The following is a 22095-nucleotide window of genomic DNA, read 5'->3' as shown; positions in this document are numbered from 1 at the left end:
CCTTATCCTTATCCTTATCCTTATCCTTATCCTTATCCTTATCCTTATCCTTATCCTTATCCTTATCCTTATCCTTATCCTTATCCTTATCCTTATCCTTATCCTTATCCTTATCCTTATCCTTATCCTTATCCTTATCCTTATCCTTATCCTTATCCTTATCCTTATCCTTATCCTTATCCTTATCCTTATCCTTATCCTTATCCTTATCCTTATCCTTATCCTTATCCTTATCCTTATCCTTATCCTTATCCTTATCCTTATCCTTATCCTTATCCTTATCCTTATCCTTATCCTTATCCTTATCCTTATCCTTATCCCTATCCCTATCCTTATCCCTAACCCTAACCTAAGGCCTTATTCAGATATAACTCCCATATGAAGCGATCTTCCCATTTTGTTGAATCCTTGTTGCTAGGTTTCTACTTTTTAATCAGATAAGCAGTGCATTTATTGCATTTTTTTAACATCCATCACCACTCATTTAGCTTTTAATAAAAAGTTCTACCATTTTCTAATATTCAAAAGCTACGTTTGCTAATAGCTGCTAATCTCTCTTTAAACCAGATTACAGTGCCGTCATGAGATTTATACCACCATTCTAATCCCTCCTCTCCCCTGAGGATAGGAAGAACACTTGTCATTGTCAAAGTTCCTTTTTTTTTGTTTCAACGATGTTATAGTGCATCAGCAGGGGAACAGGCAAGCCAACACATAGGCCACTATCCGACACAAAACCCACGCAACGAGTTTCCCTCTCTTTAGCACTTTCATGCTAACATTCATGCATACACAAACACACGCACTCGCTTGAAACGTCATACAACATTGCTGGGCTGATATGGTGTCCCAAGCTTCAATTTCCTGTGGGGAATATTAAAGCAAAGGCTATTATGGAAATGGTTGCAATTTCCGCTTAAGGCTCATTTTATAGTCAAATATAAAATGTGACGTCGGCGACGAGGGCGACCAAGTCTCAAACCGCACTAAAAAAATTACAAAAAAAAATATATGTAGGTAAAATAGCTTTTTTTTTAAAGAAGAGAAAAAGCATCTGCTGATTTAATGTAAGATTAAGTTATCTCAGGTGATAAACAACAAAAACAATTGAAAGAAATTATAAAAAAAATTTGTTAAAGATACAAATTTTTGTATTATAAATGAAATAAAAGATTTATAGAAAAATAAAATAAAATAAAATAAAATAAAATAAACAAAAAAAAATAAAAAAAAAAACAGAAAGGAAGGGCAAAAGTCGGGCTGTGCCGACTGTATAATACCCTACACCTACCCTATAAGTACGATGGGGGACTTATATCCAATTCTGAACCATTTTTGATGGACCTCGCCGAACAAATATGTTCAAACTGTAAAAATTACGGTTGACAAATGACAACATTAGGTTAAATTAGCCAAAATCTGACGAACGTATATATGAGAGCTATGTCTAATTCTGGACCGATTCCGAACAAACTTCTCAGATAATGTGGTAGTCGTCGAGGAAAGCGTTATGCAAAATTTTGGCATCATTAGTCAATAAATACGCTTGCAGTGGCTGTTAAAGTGAAAATCGAGCGATATGACAGCTATATCTAAATATGGACCGATTTCTATGAAATTGACCGGTAATATTGAGAGCCATAAGAAAATCTTTCCGGAAAAATTTCGACAGAATCGTTTAACAAATGATCACTTTTTTGCAATATTTCTCAAAATCAGACGAACATGCAGATACTGTGGAAGTCGTCGAGGAAAGCGTTTTGCAAAGTTTTGTCAAGATGGATCAATAAATGCGCTTGCTGTGACTCTAGAAGCTAAAATCGGGCGATATATATGTATGAGAGCTATATCTAAATCTAAACCGATTTCCATGAAATTCAGTAGAGAGTCAAAAGAAAATCCCTCCTGCCGAATTTTGAAAAAATCGGTTAACAAAAGACATTGCAATATTACTGGAAATCGGACGAACGTATACATGGGAGCTATGTCTAAATCTGAACCGATTTCGAGCAAACCTTATAGGCATTGTGAAAGTCGTCGAAGGAAGCGTTGTACAAAATATTGGGAAGATCGGCCAATAAATGCGCTTGCAGTGGCTCTAGGAGGGAAAATCGGGTGATATATATATATGAGAGCTTTATCGAAATCTGAACCGATTTCCATGAAATTCAAAAGTAATGTCAAAAGTCACGAGAAAATCTTTCCTAACAAATTTAAAGAGAATTGGTTAACAAATGACCGTTTAATTGCATTATAACTGCAAATCGGGCGAACATATATATGGGAGCTATATCCAAATCTGAACCGATTTCTATAAAATTCACCTGTACCATGTCATTCACCATGTCGGGAGTCGTAAGAAAATCCTTCCTGCCAAATTTCGAGAGAATCGGTTAACAAATGACCATTTTACTACAGTATTACTGCAAATCGGACGAACATATATATGGGAGCTATATCCAAATCTGAACCGATTTTTTCCAATATCAATAGGCTTCGTCTCTAGGACGAAAAACTTGCCTGTGCCAAATTCGAAGACGATCGGATGAAAACTGCGACCTATACTTTGTACACAAATTAACATGGACAGATAGACGGACGGACAGACAGACGGACATAGCTAAATCGAATCAGAAAGTGATTCTGAGTCGATCGGTATACTTATCAATGGGTCTATCTCTCTTTTTTTGGGTGTTACAAACTAATTCACTAAGTTATAATACCCTGTACCACAGTAGTGGTGTAGGGTATAAAAAAATAAAATAAAATACGTTCTAGGACCGTCTATAGCGTGCCACCACGGGTCATTACTTACTTGACCTTCATGTCTGGATTTGGCCTGACACAACTTCTGACGATATTCTTCTGTATCCTGCTGAGATCGTTTTTTGCACCAAAATTTGATAAAAATTAAAAATACTCATACTTAATGTGAAACCTAGAAAAAGTTTTGAAAACCTCTACTTTGAAATGAAGAAATGTGTCAACAAAGAATTGAATGGAGGATATTTTTTTGGGGTTTGAAAAAATCTCCAATATTTCCATGTAAGTTGGTTGGTTGTCTGATATTATGTCCCCACCTAAGTACCGGTGTCTGTCACTGTGTCGTACATGGTATCCCCAGCCATTTTGTCTTCTTAGCTTCTCTTTCCGTGCTTTTGCATGAGCATTTTATACCCTAGTCCCCAGGGGTTTTTATTTATATCAAGTCTCGTCTCTTTCCATTTTTCGCTCTTACTTTAATTTATAGTGGACTAAAGTTCCTTCTTGGCAGCTCTTACATCTCAGCGGCATATCTGCGGCTGGCCCAAGTATATTTTCTCCTAGTCTTTGTACAATTTCGCTTGCTTTCATCGATCGGAGCATTCCACCAGCATACAGCCTTGCGGTTGATCTTATTCTCTTCTTGGGCATGGCTCTATTGCACGAGAAAAGTCACATAAATTTTAAACAAATTGAAAGCTGAGGCTCTTAGCTATTAGGTGAGTCCAATTTTATAGCTGTAGCTCCATCCAAACAAAAGTTATAGTAAAAATTTTAAAATATCATCTAATTAATAGCAATCATACGCTCCCACGTTCAAATAATTTAAAGTTAATATTTTGAAAGTATTTGTATACTTTTTTAATACAATTTTCAGCAAATTTCAATCTCTTTCAAGCAATTTTTAATTTTTCTTACAATTTTGTAAAATTCTATATTAACTTAAGCTGTTATCTGTTTAAAGAAAATTATAGGTGTTATTCTTCTTGTAGTTGTCAAAGTTTATCCAGCTTTATTCTAATGTCAACCAAGCTGGTGGGGAATAATTTTATTTTTCCGTAATAACTGAATCTGTTGTCTCTTATAGGAACCAATTTTCATAAAAATTACTCCAACCAAACAAAAGTTATGGTTAAATCTTTAAAATTAATTTAAATTAAAAACAATCATACGCACACTTGGCCTATTTGTAAATATTTTCAAAGGATTTAAAAACTTTTTTAATAAACTCTTGCCCTTATTACAAAAATATGGTATTTACTTTTCCGGTATTAACTTTTGCAGATAGATTCCTATTCTCCATCACAAGGTAAACGAAATTCTCTGTCATGTTCAACTCAATATTTTGGTTCGTTTTGGCAACATGTTCAGGTGAACTCCGGTTGTTATAGACGTCATACTGTTGTTATCTTAAGCGTCTATAACAAGCCACACAAAAGTTTGACTACTTTATGATTGTTTGTGGCAATTAGTTTTGTCGGTTTTCGTTATACCATTCCTTGTTGACTGGTTGCCTAGGTGGGCTGGAGAGGCTGAATGTTAATAATAGTCTGGGAAGCTGCCTTTCTTTCTGAGTTTCATAGAGAAGGCTGTGTTTTGACACTGTTCTGCTTTGCCCTGGAAACTTTTGTTATTACACTCGCTCGCTTTCATTCATTTTCTATGTGTGAATGATGGAAAATAAGGGGGGCAGTGGGAAAAGGCACCCTATAAGTTAGGCATAGAAATTCTTTTGGCCCTCCACTTACAACCGAATACCACCACCTTGAATGTAGTAAATGAGCTTTTACGCAAATTAACGCTCAATGGTAATTGACACGCTTCGTCTGACATAGCCAACGGCCCTTATTGAGTGGTAATTACTTTAGAATACAAACCAACTGTAATGACTGACTGCTATGTCTGTCCGGCCGCCTACTCTGCTTGTGTTTGCTACTCATTTTCCCTATGGCTCCTACAAAACAATAGCAAGCCAAAATTCTATAGATAATGAAGGGCCAAAAGTTTTTCGTTTAGCTTTTTTTGGGCTCTCTCTCTACCCTAGGTTAGGTTGGCCGTTATGAAATGGCCAACATATTCTTTTGTTTGCATGGCCACGGGAGGAGGCGCTTGAAACTTTTGAAAAGAAAATGCTTTGGGAAATTTTTGTAATTGATATTTGACAAATATTTACTCAATGTTTCTTCGAATGTAAACCAAAAATTATTGAACTTTAAAGGGGAATATGCTTTAAGAAAAGAAAGAAAATTTAATTTTTCACTAAACTAAAGAAATTTTCTGTTCAAAATGGCCCATAAAGATATTTATCTCAATTGCAAGCAAATTAAGTTCACCATTTGTTTAAGAGTGCCCACAATTATTATGTATTTCGTCATATTTTAGCCTACCAGGGCCATTAATTAGCATACCTTTTTCGTCGACGTTCTCTTTTGAGTTCATTTAGTAATAAATAATTGCATAATTCCAATTAAGGTAGCTAATGTGAAACTAAATTTTTGATATATAGTCTCCATACAAGAAATTCGAATTTAATGACATTTTTATCACTAAAAACAGCCATGTTAGCATCTGTTGCCCATAAAGTCCTAAACAATTAAGATGTTTTCTTGCTTAGAAAATTTATTTCATGAAAATGGCACTTTTATTACTGAAACTACAGCAAAACCTTTGAATTAAGTGCCAATAAATATAAATCATACGCTCTAGAGTTCAAATTTGTATAATTCATAGAAAACCCTTTAAAATAGCTAATTTTCTTAAGCTTAAAGCTTGGAAAACGCATTAAACTCATGTTTTTTGTTTGTCTGGTGGATAAGAATCTTAAGATTACAGTTTCAACATCCCTCAGTTAAAGTTTACCCTGAGACAAAACTATTTCTGTCCCTTCTTCAACTATGTTTGTGCAGTCTATTATCATTAGAATGCTTTTGTTTTGCCATTACTCGTACAAAGAACTACTTAAAAATGCTGCCATTAATTTTAATCTGTTCTCCTTTAAGTGTCACCAAAACACAAAATACCATGGCACACTGACAGCAACAAATGCACAATCTTTTGTAATGGCTGAGTTGCCTGAGTGGCCACGAAAAAGTCAAAGTTGAAATTACAATGCGCAGCAAAAGTTCATATGATTAACTGAAAACCTGCAGGAGATGCTGTTGTAACCAGCAGACTTTTAGAAGGGAAGTCTCTTTTCCACACCACCCCACCCCACCCCAAACAAAACTAAACTTTGTTGAACAAAAGCATTGAGATTTTATCTGCAAGGGGAGTCATATAACAGGCCAAAAAAAAAAAAAAATGCTGAGTGCAGACATGGGATTTTTTTGGTTTTTCGTTTTGCTTAATCCTAAGTGGAGTTTTTGTTACGAAATCTAACTGGCAGCTGTTTTTCACTTACCTTTGTTGCATTTTTTGTTTGCTTTTTTTACTCAGATAAGGTATTTTTATAGTGACGACCACAAATTGTGATGATATGTAAGGGAGGTGTAGTTTTTTTTTCTCGTTTCACCCATTTGAGAAACCTAATGCGACTGCCTGCCTTTCACTTGGCAAACCTGTAAAAGTAAACCAATGGCAGCCAACGTCATCAGCACGTGTTTACACAGGACAAGAACAGTGCTTAACCCTTAACGAGAGACAGAAAATAATTTTTAACAATGGCCATATTGCTGAAGGACAAGTAAAAATGCATTTAGATGCAGACCGAACTTTGGATACTCATAACCATGGAGGCAGTAGATGCGTCAGAACTTCAAACTCTAGGGTATAATGGCCGGCGTTATAAACTCAGATTTTTATTACTTGAAAATAATATCAACCTATAAGAAAATGCGTTTGGATCCTAGTTTTTGAGTTAAGTCAGCGATCTGTTCTTTAGCTAACTATTCATGACGTTAGTTTTTGGCTAACAGTAATGGGTAGCATATAATTTTATTAGCAAAAACTTTCTGTCTTGTCTTTACGAAAAGTTCAGGAGAAACATAAATATTTACACATTAAACATAAAACTTGGCTTGCTGTTAGAAACTCAGTCTTTTTGGGAATGATGGTTTGCCTAATTTTAAAAACTTTGGTTTGAACAGAACAGACAGACGGACAATCCAGATATGACCAAATAAGTTTATCTCTCCGTGCTTGATAATTTATACTCATTTTATCAAAGCTTCAAGTCTTGGCTTTCAAAATATGCCCCACTTGTTTTTTTAACGTAGCAATGAGCAAATTTATGGCTTAAATGGCAAATTAATACATTAATTAATATAAATCATACGCACTATTGTACCAATGTAATAATTTTCATATTTTCAAAAGAAAAAGGCAAATTTTGGTGATTTTAAAAATTGAATAAAACTTGGTACCTTAAAGTCCTTTGAATGAATAATTGCTCAAGTACAAAATTAATCATACGGCTCAGTAAAAATTTAAATAATGTCTTGTATAGTCCCTTATTTCCTGGAACTCTGTTATGAATAATTTGTTTGATGCAAAGAAAAAACTATGCAGGATGTTCCAAAAATGGAATAAACTTAAAACTTGGATTGCTGCAAGAAACTCAGTCTTTTTAGTTTATATTTGAAGACTTTAGTTTGAATAGAATAGACGGACGGACAATCAAGATATGGCCAAATAAGTTTATCTCTCATTGCTTGATAGTTTGTACCCATTTTATCAAGGCCTCACGTCTTGGCTTTCAAAATATGCCCCACTTGTTTTTTTTCTCGTAGCAATGAGCAAATTTATGGCTTAAATGGCAAATTAATACATTAATTAATATAAATCATACGCACTATTGTACCAATTTAATCATTTTCATATTTCCAAAAGAAAAAGGCCAATTTTGGTGATTTTAAAAATTGAATAAAACTTGGTACCTTAAAGTCCTTTGAATGAATAATTGCTCAAGTACAAAATTAATCATACGGCTCAGTAAAAATTTAAATAATGTCTTGTATAGTCCCTTATTTCCTGGAACTCTGTTATGAATAATTTGTTTGATGCAAAGAAAAAACTATGCAGGATGTTCCAAAAATGGTATTTATTCTTTACGAAATGTTCAAGAGAAATATACAAACTAACATAGTAAACTTAAAACTTGGATTGCTGCAAGAAACTCAGTCTTTTTAGTTTATATTTGAAGACTTTAGTTTGAATAGAATAGACGGACGGACAATCAAGATATGACCATATAAGTTTAACTCTCAGTGCTTTATAATTTATACTCATTTTATCAAAGCCTCACGTCTTGGCTTTCAAAATATGCCCCACTTGTTTTTTTAACGTAGCAATGAGCAAATTTATGGCTTAAATGGCAAATTAATACATTAATTAATATAAATCATACGCACTATTGTACCAATTTTATAATTTTCATATTTTCAATAGAAAAAGGCCAATTTTGGTGATTTTAAAAATTGTGTAAAATTGTATACCTTAAAATCCTTTCAAGGAATAACAAATAAAGTATAATATTAATCATACGACCCCGTTAAAATTTAAAAAACCATTAAATAAGGCTTTCTGTGGTCCATTATTCCCTAGAAGCCTGTTATGATTAATATGTTTTATGCAAAGAAAAAACTACATTAGCTGTTGCTGGTCACAAAACGAAATATACACAAAGCCTTTGCCATCCTTTTGGTATTGTTTTCGTAGTTCACATTTGCTTTCATCAAGTGTTACCTTGGCAGAACATGTGTAATACGTGAAAGCAAAACCCGCATCGTTTTTCTTCAAGTAGTTACTTTTTCGATGTGCTTTTGTATGCTGGCATTTTCACATACAACACTGGGACGTGTGACAAAATAATATTTTATTTATGAGTGCGCGTGTTTTTTTTATGTTTTGTTTGGTATAATATTCATGCTACATTTTTAATGAAATATAATACGGTTGCAGTTAAGTGCAGTGAGAAAATTTAATCTGCTCTTTTGCTCTCGTAGAGATGGATAAAAAATACGTTTCAAAAAAAGAAAAGGTCATGCTAGAGGAAAATATTTAAAAAATGTATTGCGTCCATTTACTCTGAAATATTTTCATTAAATTTGCTATGTAGAAAAACAAAGTGCAAATGGAAAATAGTTTTTCATGTTACTCCCTTTTTTGGTTTCATGGAATAATTAAAATGTTTTGCAGTTACTGGTTGATGTATTTTTCTTCCACTTCATTTCGAATTCCATTGTGATAAAAAAAACCAAAGAATTATTAAATTGAGGTGGTAAATGGGAGTAAAATGATTGAAACAAGTGATTCGAATGAAACGTAATGCTGGTAATGGTGAGATAAAGTAAACAAAATAAATTGCATATAACACCAAAGAGGGGGAATATTTCAATTATTGTACCAAAAGTCATAGAGGGGGTGAAAACAAATATTTCATGTGTCGGTAGGAAAAAATTTTAAATCATATGCTTAAATACTTGATTAAGTAAAAGCTCAAAGATAGAGGGAAGTTTTTCGTTTCAAAATGTCATGCGTTAAACCAGAAAATTTCACCATAAATTCAAGAAAAAGATGTAACATCTTGATCAATAGTGAACATATCCATTTCGCTTAGATTCTCAAGATAACGAATACTAATATCGAAACCATAAATTGGTTAAATGATTGATTGAATGAGTTTGTGAGCAGTAGAGATGGCATCGATCTTCGCTGGGAGATCGAAAGTACCCCAATCACCGGTTGATTCTCCAAGAACTTCAGGGCCGAGTGTAGAGAAAGAGAAGGAAGTGATCTTTCGATCACCCTTAGATAACCCGATTACAGATAGCGGCCACAGCTTGAATGAGGTTGATTGAGTGAATGAGATTGTGAGCATCGATCTTCGCAGGGAGATCGAAAGTACCCCTATCACCGGTTGATTCTCCAAGAGCCTCATTGCCGAGTGTAAAGAAGAAAAAGGAAGGCATACTTCGATCACCCTTGGATACCCCGATTTAATAAGAAGAAGAGAAGAAGTAACCTGCCTCACACCACAGATAACGGCCACATCTTGAATGAGGTTGATTGATTGAATGAGGTTATGAGCAGTAGAGATGGCATTGTTTTTCGCAAGAATATTGAAAGTACCGCGATCATCGGTTGATTATCTAAGAGCCTCAGGGGCCGAGTGTGGTGAAAGAGAAAGAAGGGTGAAACATACCTTCTTTCCATTTCTCCACACTCACCCTTGAAAACCCTGATGTTCGAGGTTGGGAAGAAGTAAGCTGCGTCACACCACAGATGACGGCCACAGCTTGCATCAACGTGCAGGATGGTCATATGTATAACTCCCCTCGGCAATAGTTTATTTTCAAAATGAGGAAACCGGAGGAGGATGCACTTGAAACGCGCAAGAAGACTCCACGAAAATGCAACAAACAGTTCTCGGGGAGCTCGAAGACCCGAGATCTGACCCAAATTGAAGAAAAGTTTCGAAGGGCCCAACAAAACTCACTGTCCCAAATTTTGGTGACATCGGACAATAAATGCGCCTTTCAAGGGCCCAAAACCTTAAATCGAGCGATCGGTCTATATGGCAGCTATATCCAAATCTAGACCGATCGTTGCCATAGTGCAGAAGTATGTCGAGGGACTTAACCTTATCCACTATTAAAAATTTCGCCTACATAGGACAATAAATGCGCCTTTTATGGGCCCAAAACCTCAAATCGAGAGATCGGTCTATATGACAGCTATATCCAAATTTGGACCGATCTGGGCCAAATTGAAGAAGAACGTTGAAGGGCCTAACTCAAATCACTGTCCCAAATTTCAGAAAAATCAGATAATAAATGTGGCTTTTATGGGCCTAAGACCCTAAATCGGCTTATCGGTCTATATGCCAGCTTTATCCAAATCTGGAGTAAAAGAGCTTAAACCAAAGGCCACGCTATGGATACTAGACCCCTAAACGTTGTCTATAGAAAAAGAGGTGGAAACAGCCATAAATCACAGACATACTCGTACCTCCGGGCGACATGAGCATCCGTCTCGCAGCCATAAGCATAGAAATGCCTCTTTGGGGTTGCTAAGAATCCCCTCTCCAGAATTTTAAAAATTTAATTTTCTAATTTGATTGCTATTCAAAGAGTTTTAACCCCCGCTCCACCAGAAAGCTGAGCTGGCTTCGCTAATGCTTACAGTGCCGAGCAGAGGAAAACAAATGAAGGCTTCCGTTTTTCTCCTGGTCGACGGGGCTTACAAAATACTGAAGACGGAGAAACTAGAGATCGGATGAACGATAGGCGAAGTTAGATACCGTGAAGAGGGGACACATTCAAAGGGAGTGTAAAGGACCGGACAGAAAAGGGACGTGCCTATGTATCAAGTGCGGTGAGAAAGTACACAAGCTAAAGGAATGTAGAAACAATACGAAATATTGTATCTGCTCCTGGCTCAAGAAGCTGTGAAGCGAATGAGCAATTGTCACGTTGAAAATCCTACAACTCAATATGCACAGAAGTAATGTCGCGGACTCTTTACTGTCACACATAATGCTAGAGCAAAACCCTGAAATCAGACATGGATTCCGAATGGGAGCAACCTGAGATAAGGATCGATGGAGTAAAAATATTTCTTTGTTACTTGACCATAAGAGACAATATCGACGAATTTGGCACAAAACTCACATAAAGGACGACATTAGAGGCGTTGAAGGCCGAACCATAATGGCAGGGGGAAGAAAAGAGGCAGAAGTATTGTACAATTGAATGGGCTTCACAAACGCCAATGTGGAACGGGTTCCAAACTCTAGGTTGCCCGGGTACTTGGGTACCATCCCGAGGTGACTCTGGTATCAGTTGCCATATGGAACGGGATAATAAATTGGAGAGTCCTAGAGATATACACAGCAAGCGACCACCAGTACATCTCATATACATTGCAAACGGGTAACACAACTACTGAACGAAGTGGAGAAAACCTCCAAACCTCTGTCCGCAAGTCTGAAGTCCGCAAGTCTGAAGCCAACAGCTTTAAGGACCATAGTACGCCCGACAATGGTCATTACCAACCCCAAGAGGAAGCAAAACAACTGTCTACTGGTAGAACGAGACAAGCGTCACACTAAGACGAAATTGCCATATGTTAGGTTAGATTAGGTTGAAAAGAGGGTGCAGATATACATCCGCCCCATGCCACTATAGACATACACCTACGACAGTAATCGGTTGGTTGTTCTCTCTAAAATCTAAAAGTAACCTCGAAAAAAATTTTTTTTATAAATTCCGTGCTACTTACAAAATCCTCAATTTGTTTCCAAACCACTCCCCTATGTTGGTTCATGTCTGGTAACGTGTCCCCACCTAAGTGCCGGTATCTATTAGACGCGAAACCCTGTCAATGACAAAGGAAATGCTCCAAGGTTTCATCATCTTCCCCACATGCCCTACACATGCTATCACTTGCCGCACCGTTTTTACATAAGTGTGCTCGTAATCCTATGTGTCCCGTTATGATACCGAAAGCTTTACCGACCTCCTGCTTACTTCCTTTCAGAAATAGCCTCCTCCTCTCACGATCTGGATCTTCCAATAGGACTTTCGCCGTTCTACCGACTGTTTCGCTGTTCCACAGTCTTCGTTGCCCACGCCTTTAACTCGGATTGCGTCGACCCCAAAGGCTTCGGGTTAACCAAGTTTATTGACCGCAGTCCTCTGGCCTTCATCGTCAAATCGTCTGTCCTTCCATTCCCCCTTACTTCGTTATGGTCCGGCACCCAAACGATGCGGATTTTTCCAACCTCAGAGAAGGCGTTAATCTCCTTCTTACACTGCAAGACGTTCGTGACCTTACCGTTCTGATTGTTATTGCCCTTATGGCAATTTTACTGTCGGTAAAGATGTTCACACTCGACGCCCTCGCGTTAGCACCACACCACCTCACGCATTCCATTATAGGCGGGATTTCAGCCTGCAGGACCGTATTATGGTCAGGCAGTCTAAAACAGATCTCTGTCCCTGGGTTCTCAATGTAGACCCCCAGACCCACTCTGTCCTCTAGCTTTGATTCTTCTGTGTAACATGATCTTCCAGATGGCAGCACTAGTGTTCCGTCAATCTAAGACAGTGCCGCTGGCAGGAGTGCCTCGCACTCGACCTCAAGGTTCATCTCAGCTATACGATCGAAAACCTCTTCCCACCGCGATGGTATGAGCTATTCCCATCCTCAATCCATTCTCCCATCGCATTAAGTCTCATAGCTCCAGTGGCTGTCCATAAAGATGTTCACATTCGACGTACTCGTGTTAGCACCACACCACCTCACGCATTCCATTATCGCCTCGATTTCCGATTGCAGGACCGTATTATGTTCAGGCAGTCTAAAGCAGTTCTCAATCCCTGGGTTCTCAATGTGGACCCTCAGGGCCACTCTGTCCGCTAGCTTTGATCCATCCGTGTAATATGATCTTCCAGATGGCAATGCTAGGGTCCCGTCAATCCAAGACTGTGTCGCTGGCAGCAGTGCCTCGCACTTGACCTCAAGTGTCGTCTCAGGTATTCGATCGGAAATCTCTTTACCTTCAATCAGGTTTCGTATCGTCGTCTCGATTATACCGCGATGGTATGAGCTGCTCCCATCCTCAATCCATTCTCTCACGCCATAAGTCTCACAGCCGCAGTGGCTGCCTCACACTTAATCTGTATGTCAATGGGTAGGATATCTAGAATAGTCTCCAGTGCCCTAGTGGGTGTGGTCCTCATCGCTCTGCCTATGGCAAGACAACAAGTTCCCTGATCCTGTTGTCTGGTCCTTATGTTGCACTTATTCTCCATAGCAGTCCACCAAACAACTAAGGCGTAAGTAAGTATTGGTCTAATCACGCTCCCGTAGAGCCAGTGTACTATCCTCGCATTCAGCTCCATTTCGAGCCTACGGCCCGTCTACATAGTGCCCAATATCTGTGAGCCTTCTCAGTACGCTCCTGAGTGTGACACTTTCAATTAAGTTTCCTGTCCAAGATCAAACCTAAGTATTTGACCTTGTCAGATATCGAAATCGTCTTATTGGGGAAACGTGGTGCATTATATTGGCCCACCTTCGTCTTCCTCGTGAACAGGCATATTTCAGTCTTCTCTGGGTTAACATTGAGACCTCTGGGTCTAGCCCAGTCACATGCCATATGCAAGACCCTGTCGGCCCTTCTGCATAGCTGATTCGGCTCCATACCCCTTAGAAGTATAATAACATCATCTGCGCAGCGTACGGATTCCGTACGGATTCTCGAAGAAATGAGAACCTAAAATGGAACTCCTTCTAACTGCTAGTGCGGGACACACACACAGAAGGTGTTCTATTGTCTCTTCTTCTTTAATGTCCTCACAGCTTCTGCAAAAGTCGTTACTGGTAACCTTCAGTCGGTCAGCATGTTTTCCGATTAGACAGAGACCTGTCATGACGGACACAATGACTGAGACGTTTGTTCTTGCCAATGACAGCAAAGCATTAGACCTCTTCAAGTCTTGATAAGGCCACATAATTTTGGAATACTCACAGCACCCTCTTTGGGACCATCTATCATTCGTTGTCCTTCGGGCCTGGTCCTGAAAACTTAGCTTAGATGTCACTAGAGGCATACCCACAGATTCCAGTATCCCTGGAATGTGTAGGGTAGTTCCTACTCTCGCAAGCTCGTCCGCTTTACAATTCCCTAGGCTTATTAGCCATCTCGTTGAGATATTTGCGACAGTCGAGGGCGGTTTTTATGTTCAGAAATACGTTCTCCAGGGATTTAGTGGCTGTCTGGCTGTCGGAGAAGATATTTATGCCAATCATCGTAATGACATTATATCTTAGCCATTCCACCATTTCCTTAATTGCAAGGATCTCTGGTTGATACACACTGCTGTGTTTGGGTAACCTTTTCGATATGACCAGTTCTAGATCTTTAGAGTACACCCTAAAGCCCACCTGGTCGTTTGGTTTGGAACCATCTGTAAAGAAGTCTATGTAACTTCTATTACCAGGGATATCGTAGTCCCAATCGGGTCTATCAGGAATAGTGGTCTAATAATTTTTATTTTATCCCTCTGTAGTTACGACGGAAATATTCCATCAGGTCTGGGTGACTTAAATGGTTTGAAGTTCCTCAAGGATTCCTTCACCATAAATTACGTAATTATAAACCTTCGATTAACCTCATTATTCCAAGATTCAGGTGTTTCTGTGAGACCCCTTGTATCCTTTGAAAAAAGGGTTTTCAACAAAAGCCTCAAAATGTCCTCTGTGGTCTTTGCTCTCACTCCCATGTCGTCTACTAAATTTTCAGTTCAGGGGTTTTTGAGAGAAACTTTTTGTTCTGGCGGCGTCATTAAAGCTATCGAGCTGTTCGCAGAAAAGCTTTCAGGAGGCACGTTTTGCCCTTATGGTTACTTTATTGTATTCCTTTTATTCCATCTGTAATACACATCCCAATAAACTTCCTCTTTTTATGACGTGCTCTGTTAAAAAGTCTGCGGACCTCTTTCCTAACATTGCGAATCTCTCCGGTCATTCAGGGTTTTTCTTGGGCTGATTTCCTTTCCCGAAGACGACAACTACCTGCGAATGACCCCACCAGTGCAGTCGTAATCCTTTTGACATTTTCGTCAATGTCTTCCATGGTTGGACAATGTAAATTTTCTTGCCCAAGTCTTCTTCTGAGTAAAAAAATTAAAATTTTGCCCATGAACATTCCACTAAGCAACAGGGGCAAACTTCTCACATATCAATGAGTGCAAACCGATTCAAGTTTAATCTCAATAATAAGGAGCCCCTTTTTTTATAGCCGAGTCCGAACGGTGTGGCGTAGTGCGACACGTCTTTGGGGAGAAGTTTTATATGGCATAGTACCTGACAAATGTTGCCAGCATTAGGAGGGGAAAACCACCACTGAAAATTTTTTCTCATGGTCTCGCCAGGATTCGAACCCAGGCATTCAGCGCCATAGGCGGACATGCTAACCTTTGCGCTACGGTGGCCTTCATTCCCTGCACTGCCTGATGTTTCATTACTAAGGTCTTTGCCTATCTAAGTCTTCCAAATCTTATTTAAATGGGATTCTTGGAAGTAGGTGATGGTACCTTCATCGGCTCCCTGTTCGTTAGGCTGCATTGAGACTCCTGTCGCTGTGCTGCCAAATGTTTCAATATTAGGATCTTTACCTATCCTAGTCTTCCGAATCTTGAAGTCGGTGATGGTTGTGTCGCCGGGTCCCTGTTTGTTGAGCTGCGTTGGGTCTCTCGCCACTTCGATGGCTGATATTTGAGCATTAGGATCTTTGCTTATCCTGGTCTTTCCATTATTTGGCGGTATTGAGTCACCTGCCTATATTAATCATACGATCCCGAAAAAAATTAATATTAGCCTATTAACTTTTGGGAAATAAAATTTTTTAATTTTTTTCATTCGATTACAACAGACAGACGGACATACAGATCATAATAGAGCTAGCATAATTGGTTTTTTTTGGTAGATTGTGAGCATTTTTTTAGAAGTCAATGGTTTGTCTTTTGAAATATGCAAGCTCTATAGATTTATAGCATATGGTCAGTTGTTTATAGCTTCAAAGATTAATTAAGTCAGTAAATGATATGAATCATACGCACTGGTGTTCCATTTTAATATTTAGATATTTTCAATACCAAGCGTACAATTTAGATGTTTTAAAATTTGAAATTATTCTCCTTCCAGGGCCCTTTAGTTCCCTTTAACACCACCATACATATTTTGAAAATAATTTCAATATGACCACCATTATTTGCTTCTCAAAATTATCACTTTGAAATATGTGTCACAAAATATTTGTGCTTTAACTTCAATCTCCTAGAAGCTATGGTTGTCATGGAAAACATGAAACCCTCTAGCTTCACATTCATTGAAGTATGACAAGCCGTAAAGTTACAATTAAATAAACCAGTATCAGCAAACTCACAAATATACACACATACACACATTCATAAATTTGTATCTCTATATACACAGAAAGACCGTTGAACATTTCATACTTTTAGCCATCATTGGCATAAGCAGTTCTACCTACATCTACTTCTCCATGTCCATTACCTATCACTTACACTTGATGTCAAAAAGAATGGTAAAACTACAGCCATGGTAACGAGATGAGTGTTATAAGTATATGTGTGTGTGTGTGTGTGTGTTTACTTGTGGTGGCCGAAATAAATTTCCGGTCATCAAGCAGCAACTTATCGTTAAGGACATTACATACCAGCAAGTCTCTTGTCATTAACGCCACCACAACCACTTCCCCTCACCCAGCTCGGTATGCAATGCATTAAAGTCGATAGCCTTGCGCTTATCAAGGCACATAGTTTTGCATTTTCTCCCATGCTGTGTTCACCCACACACACACCCACACATGAACACTCAATTACTGTGGCCACGTATCGTAGTCTACCGTTTTTCACATTCCAATTGAGTTTCATGAAAAGTCATTTGTGCTTATTCATCTGTGTATATCTATATGTATGTATATAGGTGTGCGTTTGAGTGTGTTTGGCTGAGTGAGTGTTTTCAAGTGTTTATCTGGCCATGCAAACGGGATTCTGTGCAGACAATTACCAAGTCCAATACTAGCAAAGGCTGCAGACGATGATATTGTTTTCGATATTCATTTTGACGTTGGCATGTAATCAACCATTCATAAAATTTTGATTTTTTTTTTGCGAATGTTTCCGTATGTGTAAGGAGGGAAATTTGTAATGGAAGTGAAAATTAAGGGAATCCAACCTGAAATGCCAATGAAATTTTAAGAACGACAAGCTTTACTTGTTCGATAGAAGAAAGTAAGGGTGCACGGGGCGATAAACGGACCGATAGACAGACAAGCACGCAGACAAACGGATAGAGAACGAAGCAGACAGACGGAAAGATAGACAGACAAAAGGATCTCCAGCCATACTTCCGGAAGGACATATATAGTCAGACGGACAAGGTGGGGAAGTTTAGGTTCCATTTCAAAAGGGATATTATAGTTTAAGTACACCTTTAAAAAGGATAGGGTAGTTCTAAAACCCTGTTCCAAGGGAAAGGGTAGCTTAAGTTTCAAAGGGTGTACACTTTCCCAAGGGAAAGGTTAGTTTCATTACCCTTTCCCAAGGGAAGGAAGTTCCCTTTCCCAAGGTAAAGGGTAGTTTAAGTACCCTTTCCCAAGGAAAAGAGTAGTTTTAGTACCCTTTCCCAAGAAAAAGGGTAGTTTTAGTACCCTATCCCAAGAAATAGAGCAGTTTTAGTACCCTTTCCTAAGGGAAAGTAGTAACCTTTCCCAAGGCAAAGGGTGTACCCTTTCCCAAGGGAAAGGTTAGTTTCATTACCCTTTCCCAAGGGAGGGAAGTTCCCTTTCCCAAGGAAAAGGGTAGTTAAAGTACCCTTCCCAAGGAAAAGAGTAGTTTTAGTACCCTTTCCCAAGAAAAAGGGTAGTTTTAGTACCCTTTCCAAGTAAAAGGGTTGCTTTAGTACCCTATCCCAAGGAATAGAGCAGTTTTAGTAGCCTTTCCTAAGGGAAAGTAGTAATCTTTCCCAAGGCAAAGGGTGTACCCTTTCCCAAGGGAAAGGTTAGTTTTAAGAGAAGGAAGTTCCCCTTCCAAAGGCAAAGGGTAGTTTAAGTACCCTTTCCCAAGGAAAAGGGTAGTTTTAGTACCCTTTCCCAAGCCAAGGTAAAGGGTAGTTTAAGTATACTTTCAAAATGATAAGGGTAGTTTTAGTACCATTTGTCAAGGAGAGGGGTTGTTTTAGTACCTTTTCCCAAGTGGATGGGTTGTTTTAGGAAAGGGTACTAGAGGGAAAGAATAGTTTTTGTACCCTTTCCCAAGGGAAAGATTAGTTTTAACACCCTCTACCAAGGAAAGGGTAGTTTTAGTACCCTTTCCCAAGGAAAAGGGTTGTTCTAGTACCTTTGATCTAGGGCAAGGCTAGTTTAAGCAACCTTTCCCAATAGAAAGGCTAGTTTTACTAACCTTTCCGAAGGAAAAGGATAGTTGTAGTACCCTTTTCAATGGGAAAGGGTAGTTTTATTACCCTTTCCCAAAGGGAAAGGTAGTTTTAGTAACTTTACCCAAGGAAAAGGGTAGTTTTAGTACCCATTTTCAAGGCAAAGGGTAGTTTTTGTACCCTTTCCCAAGGCAAAGGGTAGGTTTAGTACCCTTTCCCAAGGCTTAGGGTAAGTTAAGTACAATTTGGTACTCTTTCTCAAGGCTAAGGGTAGTTTAAGTATCCCTTCAAAATGATAAGGGTAGTTTTAGTACCCTTTGCCAAGGAGAGGGGTAGTTTTAGTACCTTTTCCCAAGGGGACGGGTAGTTATAGTACTCTTTCCCAGAGGGAAAGAATAGTTTTGGTACCATTTCCCAAGGGAAAGATTAGGTTTAGCACCCTTTCCCTAGGGAAAGGATAGTTTTAATACCCTTTCCCAAGGGAAAGATTGTTTTAGTTTCCTTTCCCAAGGGCAAAGGTAGTTTTAGTACCCTTTCCCAAGAAAAAGGATAGTTCTAGTACCATTTCCCAACAGAAATGGTAGTTTTAGTATCCTTTCCCAAGCGAAAATTTAGTTTTAATACACTTTCCAAAGGGAAAAGGTAGTTTTAGTACCCTTTCCCAAGGGAAAAGGGAACTTTAGAACAATTTCCCAAGGGAAATGGTGGTTTAAGTACATTATCTAAAGGGAAAGATTAGTTTAGGTACCCTTTTCCCAAGGGAAAGTGTAGCAGTAGTACCATACCCCAAGGGAAAGGGTAGTTTTAGTGCCCTTTCCCTAGTGATGGGGTACTTTGAATACCCTTCCGAAGCGAAAGGGTAGTTTTAGTAACCTTTTCCAAGCCAAAGGGTAGTTTTAGTACTCTTTTCCAACGGAAACTACCCTATCACTGGGAAAGAACACTAAAGCTACTCTTCCACCTTAGAAAACTTATTAAAATTATAAAAAAAAGGTACTATAACTACCTTTTTCCTTGGGAAAAGGCAAGGGGAGAAATTGAATACAGGCAAATGCTACTTTGGACTAAGTAAGCAGTTTAGAAACAAGGCCACCTCTTGACAGACGAAGATTACACTATACAAGACATTGATACTACCCGTGTTGTTATATGGTTCTGAAGCATGGGTACTTGTGAAAGCAGATGAGCCAGTACTTGGAGTATTTGAGAGAAAGATCCTTCGTAAAATATGTGGACCAGTTTGCGTTAATGGAGAATATAGGCGACGTATGAAACACGAGCTGTATGAGCTGTATGTTGACCATAGCATAGTTACACGCATCAAAATACATCGGCTGCGTTGGCTAGGTCATGTTGTCAGAATGGTTGGAGAAGCTCCAGCAAAGAAGTCTTTTGAAGGCAAACACGGTGGTACACGCAAACCGGGAAGACCCAAAGCCCGATGGTAAGATCAAGTGGTGGGAGATACCTCGAAAGAAAGATCGAGGCGCTTGGAACCAATATTCTGTCATAGCCAATTAAAGTCAAGTAAGTATTTTTTAATATTTGGAATGTCCCATTATTCCAGACAGACGAAGGGACAATTGAGGGATAACAGTATACATTGCCTAAACATTAATTTAAGCCCCAATGCCTTGCCTTTCGAAATGTTTAACCTTTATGGATTTATGACATACGGTTAGTAATTTATAGATAAAATTCAAAATTAAGTCACTAATTTTTATAAATCATACGCACCAATGTACCATCTGAATTATTTTGAAAGTTTCCATACAAATCACAAAGTTTTGATTAATTAAAATTTCATGATTGCAAAACAGGAATGGAGGGGCATCGATTTCAAGTTTCATCAAGCTCAAAATGTAGATTGTGCAACAAAAAAAAAAGTTTTTATTAGTGACATGCCCTTAGTTTAAGCATTGCATTTTACATTTTCATGTTACTTATCATACTTGCCACCTAGAGCATACCTTCGCCACCAAGTGTTTGTGTTAGTATGGTAAAGTTTACGTTACGCTTTGCACGTCTCATCAGCAATGCTCCATATTTCTTGTTATTTCATTTTAATTTTAGTTTTCTTTATTTTATGTTCTTACATATCATGCTCGAACGGAAGTTTGTGTTTTGGTTTCTGTTTTCAATTAATTTTTTCTATGGGTTTTCTTTCACTTCCTCTTTAGAGATTGTTTTTCCATTCCTGTGAATATTTTGCCAGAATACTTGCAATTTTTTATATGTGTCATGCTTGAATTGTAAAGCAATTGCAGCGGGTATGGTGGTTAGGATGCATGCCATGGTTCATTGGATAACTTGCGTTTTCATACTCAAGAATCGGTTTCGTGTTTCCTCATGTTGATTTGCCACAATTTTGGGAAAAATGAAGCTTAGGAACAGAGAACTTATTGCAGCTTCATACGAATCCAAATGTCATATGAACTAACAAGGCAGGCAATATTTATTATTGGGTTGCCCAAAAAGTAATTGCGGATTTTTCAAATAGTCGGCGTTGACAAATTTTTTCACAGCTTGTGACTTGTACTTTTAGCTTGCTTTAGAAAAAAAGTGTAAAAAAAGTATATTTGATTAAAGTTCATTCTAAGTTTTATTAAAATGCATTTACTTTCTTTTAAAAAATCCGCAATTACTTTTTGGGCAACCCAATAGTTCCACACAGTTCCTAGCTCCAACTTCTGACAACCTTAAAAACTGAGAAAAACTATTTTCCTCTTTAAAAAATCTTCACTGCATACAAAGTTTATTCCCCAAAGTCCCTTTCATTAATTTTAAACTCTTTTGTGGTTAAGAATTTGGTGAAAAATTCGAATGATATTTCGCCAGCCATTCATGCATGACATGAAGCTCGCGTGCTTGAATCAATGTTGCCCTTTGTCAGGGGCACAAGGCGGGAGGTTTCAACAACAATTACAAAGATATCACGAGCACACCAATAAACACTCTCACACACACACACCCACTCACACCCACTCACACCATCATCACCATTCGCATACAAAAATAAACAGAGAATAGTTTTATGGTGGCCATTGGTTTGGTTGGGCTGGTTATATTGGTATGGTGCCCGGCAGGGAGTCAGCACAAGCAACATGTGTGCATGTTCCCAAGTCAATTAGTTTAGGCCCTGAATTTGGCATTGTTGTTATACATCAAATTGTGCGAGAGTGAGTGAGTTTGTGTGCATTGTATGCCTGTCTCTCAGCCAAGAAGGACTTTGCCATGGTTGTGTGTTTGTTAGAGCGTTTGTCTTTCTCAGTAAAGCTTATGATACTTTAGTTGTACGCGAGACTTTCTGTTTTTGTTTGTGTAACAGTGTATCCTTTTTGGGGGAAAACCAAACAATGTTGAAAAGTAAATAAAGCCTTTTCCACTGTTGAACTTTTATAAATCGAGTCATATAACCAGAGAAGT

Source organism: Stomoxys calcitrans, chromosome 3 (assembly GCF_963082655.1).
Source record: "Stomoxys calcitrans chromosome 3, idStoCalc2.1, whole genome shotgun sequence".
In the NCBI taxonomy this organism is placed as follows: Eukaryota; Metazoa; Arthropoda; class Insecta; order Diptera; family Muscidae; genus Stomoxys; species Stomoxys calcitrans.
Note: the sequence above shows the minus strand (reverse complement) of the source record.